General features: G+C 42.0%; 1 non-coding gene across 1 annotated transcript; it reads left to right on the top strand.

Annotated features, from left to right (window-relative positions):
- Positions 1 to 2,829: 2,829 nt before the first annotated feature.
- TRNAV-AAC (transfer RNA valine (anticodon AAC)) lies at positions 2,830 to 2,902 on the top strand. Its single transcript has one exon. It is a non-coding gene; the product is annotated as a tRNA-Val (tRNA).
- Positions 2,903 to 9,856: the final 6,954 nt, after the last annotated feature.

The following is a 9,856-nucleotide window of genomic DNA, read 5'->3' as shown; positions in this document are numbered from 1 at the left end:
GCTTTTTCTTTTTTCCTTTTTTAATATATTTTTTTTAATTATTTTCCCCAAGTTCATTGTCTGCCCGTCTCCGCCAGCGCGTTGCCTGAGGGAGGGGGGCAGGGAGGCTGTTTGGGTTGGAGGAGACCCGGTGGAGTTGAGCGCAACAAAGAGCCGCTCGGATTCCGCGCTGGCACTTAATGCCCACAAAAGGGAAACGCTGAGAATGTCATAATTATCGCCCCGTGCGATGGAGGCTACAACAACACTTGGTACGAGGTTTAGAGTTTGACGATAAATGGCAGCGTGGATGCGTCGGTTTCTGCCCCGGTGTTGTAAGCAGCTTGCTCACACCCTGCTGCTTGCATGCTGTGTGTGCTGGCACCAGAGGCAGAAAGCTTACAAACAGCATAAAGGCAGAGCAGCCACAAGTCCCTGAGGACAGAGCAGCCTTCTGCTGGCTGATGGAATGGTGAAACTGGTGTGAAAGTACATCACCCACAGGTGAGAGCCCTGCTTGATCAAAGTACCTACGCATCTATTCAGCAGCCATTTTCCAGGGTTACCTAAAACCCACGTGTAAGTTTTCTCCTCGTTGGTCATAAACAGTGCTCACAGGGTGATGGCACCCCTGAAGATGGGCAGTGTGGGCACCCTGTCTCCATGTAAAGCTCAGCTGTGACTCCACCTCCAGATTCCCTCAAGCTTTGTAGAGAAGCCTGAGGTGCTTGCTGGTCACACACCTGACAAAAGCTCTAACTTCACATGGAATTTTAGGGCCCCACCACCTGAATATTTAGTGTCCCAGTTAAACACGCAGTCTACATGAATGCTTATGGGGGCAGGGTGCTCTGCCCTGTGCCTGAGAGCAGCAGGAGCCATGGGGTTATAAGGCCTGAAGGAAGGAAACAAGGAGAGTCTATAGCTGGGTGCTGGGATGCTTGGTTAGGAAGTATGCTTCCAGGACATTCTCCATGTTGCTGATGTTCATTGCAGAAGCAGAGTAGAAACCCACATCCAGCTGGATGTTCTGAATGGTGTCCTCTGGCTCCCTGACAGTACTTCTGGCTCCCTTTGGCCTAGCAGGCCTCAGCAGGACTTGAAATTGCAACAAAGCGTAGAATAGAACAGAATCATAGAGTCATTAAGGTTGGAAAAGACCTCTCAGATCACCTAGTTCAACCAACAGCCCATGCCCATCAACCACATCCCTCAGTGCCACATCCACGCAGTTCTTGAACACCTCCAGGGATTGAGACTCCACCCCCTCCCTGGGCAGCCTGTGCCAGCCCATCACCACTCTTTCTGAGAAGATATTTTTCCTAATATCCAGCTTGAACCTCCCCTGGCGCAATTTGAGGCCATTCCCTCTTTTCCTCCCACTGGTACTTTCCCAAAGAACAGACTGAAATCTTGGGAGAGGGGAGCTGAGGAAGGCCTGCAGTGGCTTTATGGCTCATTGGGAAAACACTCCAAATAATCAGCTGCTATGCAAAAGGCAGGTAAATTCTTTCCTGTGCTTGATAAGCAACTTTCAGGCATAAGATCTGTCATTTCCTATTGATTTCCACTCAGTCCAGAAAGACTGATGCCTTGGTGGTAAGGATCTCCTGGCAGCCTTCTGTGGTGCCTCTTTCCTTTGACTGCCCAAGCAATGTAGGCTTTCACTCTGAGGTCACCTTCCCTGCTTTGGGGACTGGGCATCTAAAATGGAAACAAAGCAATAGCTGTATAAGGTGTCCAAGATCATGCACACCACCTCCATATCTCCCTATAGTTCATTTTACTTCGACAGTACCCTGCCTGACCCATTAGATTATCACTTCAAAGCAGCCATATCAAGCCAAACAGAAATCTTTCACAGTGTTCCTGCAAACTACAACATTTAAAAGTTTATTTACCAAGCTAATTGTGCTGAAAGTCATTGAGGAGATTCAGGTGAGACTAAGTGTAGAGGAAAATCCCTGCAGGCTGAAAGGCTTTCTCTCAAGTGAGACATGTGAACAAGCTACAAAAAAAAATCAGAGCTGCAGACAGTGACTTGTGGTTCTTGGGAGAATAGAAACTAGTACTGGTGTAGAAAAAAAAAAAAAAAAAAAAAAAAAAACCACAACATGCATGCATCTTGACACTTGCTGGTGCCTCAGAGCCTTGAGCAAAGCACAGAAAAGCTGAGATCACAGCAGAGAGCTGGCTGTCACAAAGGGCTTGGAGCTACCTGCTGTCCTAAAAGTGGCAGTCCTACCCTGACACTTCCCCTGTTGGAGCAAGACATGGAGCAAACCTGATAGAAGGCCAATATTTTTTCACGACTAGTTTATCTTCCAGGACAGAGCCTGGCATTAGGTGGCTGAGAAAGGAGCAGAGAACAGATGCAAAGCTGGGATGGGAGCTGGGGACGGCTCTTTGGGCAGCCATTGGTCTGGCTGAGCCATCCTGCAAAGTTCCTCTCACAGGGAAAATCCCAGGAGAGAGCTTAAATCTTAAATCTTGTTCCTCCTGTGTATGCTATATAACTTGCACAGCAAAAATATTGGAGGAGGAGATATTCTTCTCACAGCTAGGATGCCAGGAGGCAGAGGGAAGACCTCACACATGCCTGAGAAGCTGCTAACTGTAGAAATGTTTTACATGACTTTAGAAGAAAAGTTGGAGTGAAAGCTTAGTGAGAGCGAGGCAGGAGGAGGCAGTGCATCTTTTGAAGCTCCTGTCTGAAGGGATGTGAGGGAAGCACTGTTCCTGCTCTGCTCGCAGCCCACCAAGTGGGCCACTGCCATTCAGGCGTTTTCATGGATTGAAGCCCACAGGCCAACGTGGGGGTGGGGCTCAGGCAACCCCGCACCACACGGCGTTTCCGTAGTGTAGTGGTTATCACGTTCGCCTAACACGCGAAAGGTCCCTGGTTCGAAACCAGGCGGAAACATCCTTTTACCCTCTACCAAAACGCTGTGGGCTTCCACCTCAGCTGCCTGGAAACACACCGACACCCACTCTTTCACAGCACGCCTGCCCAAAACAACAACCGATTCTCCAAATCACAAGCTGCACAGGAGACCACCACTGCACGCTCGCACACCAGAAGGCCAACCGTGGTCTGGGATGCATCAGTGGGCGGGTGGCCAGCAGGAAGTGGAAGGTGATCCTGCCCCTCTGGTCTGTCCTTATGAAGCCCCATCTGGTGTACTGCATCCAGCCTTGGGGCCCCGGGCAAAAGAAGTGCGTGGAACTGTAGGAGCCGGTCCAGAGGAGAGCCATGAAGATGATCAGAAGGCTGGAGCACCTCTCCTATGAAGTCAGGCATAGCAGCTGGGCTTGTTCAGCTTCGAGAAGAAAAGGCTTCAGGGAGACATCATTGTGGCCTTCCACAACTTAAAGGGAGATTATAAGCAGGAGGGGAAACAAACTTTTTACATGAGGATCTGTCAAGGAAGTCAAGGGAGAATGGCTTTGAACTAAAAGAGGGGAAGCTTAGATTAGGTGTTCAGAAGTAATTCTTTACTCAGAGGGGGGTGAGGCGCTGGCACAGCTGCCCAGAGAAGCTGTGGTGCCCCATCCCTGCAGCTGCTCAAGGCCAGGTTGGATGGGGCCCTGGGCAGCCTGAGCTGGTGGGGGGCAGCCCTGCCCACACAGGGGGTGGAGATGGGTGGGCTTTGAGCTCCCTTCCAGCCCAAATCGTTCTGTGATTCTACGATTCCATGAAATGCGTACTCCTCCTTTCATTTATAGTTATTAATCTAATTTACTATCATAACCTGCAAAGAAATTACTGCTGCCTTCTACTCCCTTGGAGCATGCCATTATATATCTTTTCTGAATCAGAAGGAATTTGAAATTATTTTGAGCTGTCAGTCAGTTCCTTTCTTAACCTGCGACTGGTGGGAAATTCCAGGGTGGTTGCACCAAGAAATATTCCAAGTAAAAGAGTAAAGACTATCTAGAAGCAGACATGGAAATTCCTATGGTATGAACATTACCAAAATGCCAAGCATGCAATGGAATACTATTCCATGCAGCTGAAACATTTTAGTGTAATGGGAAGAGAAACTGAGCTTCTGTGGTTTTTCTGAGACTGCCTTCCTATGTCCAAGTGGATCAATTTTCAGATTTTCACGCTTTCTTATTATTATTTTCTCCAAATCAAGTCACATAAAGATGATGTCAACATCACACTATCCTCAGGATATATTCAACCTGCATATTTCTTTTATACTTTACTTTTTCTTTTCCCTGTGGAAATATAATTTCAGCTGCAAGAGCTGGAGAGAGAGGGGCCCAAGATTGCCTCTTCTTGTCTCCAACTGCTATAGCACATACTGCATAGACGTGTTGGCTGCTTTTTAACAGGACAGTCATTTGTCGAAGAAAAACTTGCGTAGTTTGACAGCTTAAAGCTTGGGTAGGAGGTATGAATCATTGCCTGAAAGCTGGGAGACACTAGGTTCATGTGAATTGCATGGGGTGAAGTGAGGACAGCAACAGGTTTCTAGACAGTATTGCAGCAATGTCAGAAAGCAAAACTGTAGAAGCTGGGTCAGAGAAGGTTGGAGTCAGGGAAAGGAAGATGCCAAAAATACCTAGTTTTCTAACTTTTAAGGCATTTCAGTTCAGCTGCATAGACACATAGTCAAAGAAAATTATCTAATAGATAAGATAGTAATCTACCATGGCCATGGAGATGTTAGGTGATGCAAAAATATGAGAAGAAAGTGACCTGGAATATACGCATCAAAGGATTGCTCTCTACTGCTTGCTATAGAACACCTACATTAAAGACCTTTATTTTTTAAGTTACACAGCATTACAAAAATGTCAGGAGAAAAGAGAACAGAGAAAAAGGAAAGGGAACAGAAAAGGAGCTTTCCTGTCAGAACAGAAAACATCTTTATACAAAACCAATACACAATGACCCGACTTCCTTTATTCTGGCAAATAAATGTCCTTGCTGAACTTATCCACCAAGGTTAATGAAACACTATGAAAGGTAGTCAAGGAGAAAAAAAAAATTGTATCCATTCAAGTGTATATGAATTTCACAGTATTTTTGTGCCCGTCACTTCTAATTATACTCCTCAATGCTTATTTATTTCAGCTAAGACAACGACAAGCTCAGATTGCTTTCTTTCTCTCGCTCTGTTAGCTGAGTTCATCAATAAGAACTGTTTTCTAAATAAAATTTCTATATCTTAACCCAGAGATTCATGTATCATTTTATATTCTGACAGCAAATGAATTACTGGACTGGATAGGTCTTTCTAATACAGGTACAAATAAGGGAAATTAAAAGGAAGTATCAAAATTTATCCTGTGCTATATTCAGGGGTTTCCTCTTTCACTGCTTCAAATTTTCTGTTTGTCTAGGTCCATTCTGTACAATGGATCAAATGCTAAGCTTGGGCAAATTGACAAAGCCATAGATTTCTATCAATGGGTTTGCATTAATCAAGGTCCACGGTATTTTAAAACACCGCATATCTTCATGACAATTAGTTTGGGAAAGTATGAAATTGGAAATACTGGAGCAGCTACTAACCTCTGAATAACACCACTACTGATGTGAATTTATGACTCCATAAGGGCCCATCACAACAATAAAACTACTGATTGTTGATGTGTTAATCGAGGATTGGATTACCAAGAGCTTCAGCTGCTTCATGATGGCTCCATTTTAAATAATGAATTAGTTGCCCTTGGCTTCTACAGAGGGAAATACGTTATGTCGGTAGAAGTAAATATTCAGAAAACTTACATTTAGGCATTCTAAAAACTTTTGCCTGAAATACTCATGTCAGGCAACTGTGCCACGTATTCTTACAGTTTACATCTCTGTGTGAATGTTTTACGTACTAGGGTCAGGCACACAAAATTCATTATTTTAGGACTGAAGAACACTAGCTTCATGACTGTTGTACCAAGATAAGGCAGGAGATATCTGTATTTAGTTGTATTTTGTTTATTGACTTCTTGTTCTGTTACATCTGGACAGAGTGAAGCTTCATTTATTTTAAATTATTAATGAATCGTTTTTATAAACTTGTGTTTGGGGAGGAACTTTTTATTCACTGGAATTCCAACCAGTTCCTTAATACTACCAGTTCAAAACCTTCTTTTGACAAAAAAAGCTTTTTCAAAGGAAAGGTGTGCAGAAATGCAGTCAGATTATCAGAGCTTACACTTACTGTGTATTCATTGAAGAACAGTAAATAATAATGTCCTTATCCTATCAGAGTTTCTAAATGGACATTGGTTAAAATGAGAGGATCTATTCTGCACTATTCCAATGAGGATTAATCCCCAGCCTGAATAAGGCAGAGCCCTAAAATGACTATGTGTTTCTGATATGCCAAGCAAATGCCCTATATACTTCTTGTTCTCCATGGGTCTTTTACTTCTTCTGATCTTTTACTTCAATTCTCTCACTCGACAAAGGTTTTACTTACATTCTGATGAAAAAAAGGAGTGTTTTTAATGTCTTAAGAAGGCTGTGGGTTGAAATTGTGATTTCATGGGCCTCTCAGAAATGCTGAATCTTTAAAAATGATATTCTTCTCTTACATCCTTTAATCACTTTAATACTGCCTATAAATGCTTTCAGACGAAAAATGTCATGATCCTTACTTATAGAAATTTAACTCTCATCACTTGCCACAGAAGCTTTCATTTTATTACTGTTATGTGTATTATTTGTAACAAAAATATTGTACAGCATTGCAAATATGAGCCCCAATGAAGCAGGGTACTCAGCTAGACAGTCTATCTCAAATCATTGGCTGTATCTGTGCTCTCCTGCTACATGGCGTGTGGCAGCACTCTGCAGGTCACATTCCTCAAATGTTTACATTGCTTAGTTGGAGGCTTTTTCTGGGACATGCTCTTGGAAAAAACATGGGGGAAATGCCAAAAATTCATAACCCTTACCATGCCCTGCATAGTTCAGGCAAACCACATCACTGCTGTGCTCCAGTGCTCCAGCACAGATTCCCCCAAGCCATTTACAATGACTGTTCTGAGGCAAAGGAAGCTAGCTGGAATGAGTCAATCGGACAAAACTGACTCAAGCTATCTGCAACAAAACTAAAGATGGGAGAGAAAGCATGGTTGTCTCAACAAGAGAAGGATGAGGATGTGAGGTATTTCAGAAGAACTTGAATCCCTGAATGCAATCAGAAAGGAAGGAGAAGAACAGAGAGAAGCAGGAGAAAGAAAGGAAGGGGGTGGAGGATAAGAACCTCTCCAGAGAAAGTGATGATGATTAAACATTCTATACTTTCATATAACTTAAGGCTAACCTCCACTTTCATGGATAAACAAACAGCGACCTCATTCAGGGCTACAGAATCAACCCTGCCATACCCTTCTTTTTCTGCAATCATCCCACGTCCTGGGGAGTCACATCTGAGCACAGTCATCAGTGATATTCTCCCACTTCACAGGAAAATCAGCCTGGTTGTCTCCAACTGGTTGTTGACCACTGTTCATAAGTACATGGCCTGAACATCTCTAGTTTAGTCTATAGCTTAATAGCTGCTAGACAGTTCACAGTTTGGTAGCAGGGTGAAATTCCCAAGAGTTTCATGTAGCTGATCAAAAGGCTGGGAATTACTACATCTGGCAAACAGAGATATGATCTTTTGGATCCAGTGTCCTGTGGTTGAGCTAAAGGACGGGAGAGAGGGGTGTTTGTTTCTTAGACCAATCTGCTGATGCCATAACCTCAGAGGGCCTTTAGGTGCACTTAACTGAATAGGCTAACTCTCAAAGGTGTTAGTTATTATTTACTCAAGTGAATATCAGCCCATATTAAGAAAACTTTTCTATATAGAGATCTAGCCTAATATTTATCCAATCGCTAAAGACAAATTTGTCTTAATTTCTGATAAATATATATTTTTAACTTTAATTGGAAACTTCTTCTGAAAATAAAGGATTTGCTAACATCTTTTACATTCATTAGGAAAAAAAACAAATCACAGGTGAATTGAAGGTTTTTGTTCTGGAAATTTTCCAGCTATCACTAACAAAATTGGTATTTTACCTTATGTAAGGAAATGCCCTTTACTTATTTTTTACCTTGTAAACACAAATAGAACATATTCTCATTTGAATTAACCTTTCAGTACAGAAAAGTTCAAACTCAGGGAATTGGTGAATTCCTCAGACAACTTAGTAGCCGTATAAAATATGACCTTTCCATTAGTTTTTCTAGATCTCTGACTTGGCAAATAGCAAAATAATCCTTATTGAAATTGTTTAGTAGTGGAATTAAAACAGCATTGACAAGGCTGGGAAGTTCATGCATTGACTTATTTATATTTTTACACATTTACAAAATTCAGGACTTGTTTTTAAAGTGATAGACAGATAAAGACATACACGAAACACCAGTGTGGCAGTGCTGAAGTTTAAATTATCAAATTAACATTCACTTGAAATGTATGGTTCAAGTGACATGACCTGAATTTACAAATTCAGGAGTTATTGGAATCAGCAAAGAAACCATTAATGAAAAAGATGACTTCTTGTCATTGCAGCTCAACAGACTAAGTCATTTCAGATTCCAAACTACGCTCAGTTGTTCATGGCCACCTCATATAAAGATGTCTTTACCAGCAGGTTACAAAGCTAAGGTTTAAACTGAGCAAGTTTGTTATGCACCATTTTTTTTTCAATTCAATTTAAATAAAAAGTGAAGTTTTTGCCAGTGTTTCCAATCATCTGCTTATTATGATAGCTTCGACAAAATCACCCAGGAGCAGAGACCTCTTGCATTTCCCCTTGCACCAGCAGAGTAGAGGGCAACCATCTCAGACCATACAGCACATGTAGCAATCCTCATGAACCTTCACATTCATTTCAACAAGATCCTATTTCAAATACATGATGCCATTATTATTGTTTCAGTGAAGCAGTGCTGAGAAATCCTGTTGTGGTGCGTCACTCTTGTTGTTGATGAGTTTTGTCTGAGAAGGACTGAATAGTTTTTCACTCAACCTTAGAAGAGCCAAGCATTAAGCAACCAGGAATGAAAGTGACTGTAGGGAGCTCAGGAGATATGTTCAAAGTCTTGGAGACAGAAAGTAGCCCAAACAGTATGGTAATGCATTGTAAGTCTTCATTGTCCCTTACAAGGAGGATATATTATATACAGAATTTCATCTGTAGATGAAGCTTGGCAGAATGCTATCTCCTACCAAGTTAGCATGTGAAAAAAACTGTATATTAACATGCTGTAGAGGACTTTCTTTGGAAATAATTCCAGCACAGATTTTTGAATTCTGCAACAAGACATTCTTAGCATAATTGACCCTGGCTGAACAATCTAAGCTGGCAAGTTCTCTCCTTCATATCTAGGATGGAGTCTTACAGCTGAAATACATGAAACAAAAGCAGAAGACAGAACAGGTGAAATAATGAGCGTGCCAGCAGGTGAGAAACATCTATTTCGTATGCTAATCTATGCCTTCCAGAAATCCCACATCTATTTCAAGAAGACCTCTTGCAGGTAGAATTTCTTTGGCTGAGAATATTTGTTAGACCTAATGCCCAATGTTCCAGGCCTTACAGGGTTTATTTAGAAAGACTGCGCTGTGGAACAAAGAAGATAGATTAGAGAAGTTACTTTGAAAAACTCGTCCGTGAAATGAAGTAGTCTCTGCTACTCTTTGTACTCTTGCATCATATTCTACACTGCTTAATGCCAGCTTGCACGACTAGCAATAGGATTAAAATAAGCTACAATAAAATAGAAAAACTAGTGCATCCACTGAAGAAAATGTGTAGAAAATGGTAAGATCTAGTATCCAAATCTAGACAAGTCTATATATATGCGACAGTTTAGATGTAATCATCTAGTAGAAAGACAAGATTGTCAGATTTGAAT

Source organism: Phasianus colchicus, chromosome 1 (assembly GCF_987193195.1).
Source record: "Phasianus colchicus chromosome 1, bPhaCol1.hap1.1, whole genome shotgun sequence".
Lineage (NCBI taxonomy): Eukaryota > Metazoa > Chordata > Aves > Galliformes > Phasianidae > Phasianus > Phasianus colchicus.
The sequence above is the reverse complement of the archived record's forward strand: the minus strand, read 5'-3'. Positions and strand labels throughout refer to the sequence as shown.